The sequence below is a fragment of the Triticum dicoccoides genome, unplaced genomic scaffold, assembly GCF_002162155.2.
Source record: "Triticum dicoccoides isolate Atlit2015 ecotype Zavitan unplaced genomic scaffold, WEW_v2.0 scaffold255998, whole genome shotgun sequence".
NCBI lineage: Eukaryota > Viridiplantae > Streptophyta > Magnoliopsida > Poales > Poaceae > Triticum > Triticum dicoccoides.
The window spans coordinates 1-1066 of record NW_021254547.1 but is presented as its reverse complement, the minus strand read 5'-3'; the positions used below and the strand labels follow the sequence as shown (position 1 = coordinate 1066).

General features: G+C 48.2%; 2 non-coding genes across 2 annotated transcripts; both read left to right on the top strand.

The window, feature by feature from the left end:
• Nucleotides 1-433: 433 nt before the first annotated feature.
• LOC119345602 lies at nt 434-552 on the top strand. The gene has a single exon (XR_005167092.1). It is a non-coding gene; the product is annotated as a 5S ribosomal RNA (ribosomal RNA).
• A 367-nt stretch (nt 553-919) lies between these two features.
• On the top strand, nt 920-1038 carry LOC119345601. Its single transcript, XR_005167091.1, has one exon. It is a non-coding gene; the product is annotated as a 5S ribosomal RNA (ribosomal RNA).
• Nucleotides 1039-1066: the final 28 nt, after the last annotated feature.

Genomic DNA, 1066 nt, shown 5'->3' with positions numbered 1-1066 from the left:
TAAGCGTGCTTGGGCGAGAGTAGTACTAGGATGGGTGACCTCCTGGGAAGTCCTCGTGTTGCATTCCTTTTATAATTATTTTTTGCGCCTTGTGACAAACATATCGCACGTGCGCGATATATATTAATCCCGTTATATTATTTTTGACGTTTGCGATATGTTTAAGCTCGATGCTCATTGCTCGCGCGTCTTGGGGCGGCTTTGTGGCGTGAAGAGCGCTTTCTGAAAGGGGTGGAAAAAACTCGTGTTGCTGCGGTATGGAGGGAGGGGTGGAAACCGTGGAAAACTCGTCTCCGTGATTGAGCGGGAGAGTAAGTAGTATAGGACATTATCCATTGTTAGGGAACGGTTGTAATGGTAGTGAGAATGTAGAATCGTCTTTGGAGCGGACCTGGGAGTGGCAAGCATAAGGGACGAAGACGGGAAACATGTCGGATGCGATCATACCAGCACTAAAGCACCGGATCCCATCAGAACTCCGAAGTTAAGCGTGCTTGGGCGAGAGTAGTACTAGGATGGGTGACCTCCTGGGAAGTCCTCGTGTTGCATTCCTTTTATAATTATTTTTTGCGCCTTGTGACAAACATATCGCACGTGCGCGATATATATTAATCCCGTTATACTTTTTTTGACGTTTGCGATATGTTTAAGCTCGATGCTCATTGCTCGCGCGTCTTGGGGCGGCTTTGTGGCGTGAAGAGCGCTTTCTGAAAGGGGTGGAAAAAACTCGTGTTGCTGCGGTATGGAGGGAGGGGTGGAAACCGTGGAAAACTCGTCTCCGTGATTGAGCGGGAGAGTAAGTAGTATAGGACATTATCCATTGTTAGGGAACGGTTGTAATGGTAGTGAGAATGTAGAATCGTCTTTGGAGCGGACCTGGGAGTGGCAAGCATAAGGGACGAAGACGGGGAAACATGTCGGATGCGATCATACCAGCACTAAAGCACCGGATCCCATCAGAACTCCGAAGTTAAGCGTGCTTGGGCGAGAGTAGTACTAGGATGGGTGACCTCCTGGGAAGTCCTCGTGTTGCATTCCTTTTATAATTATTTTTTGCGCCTTGTGA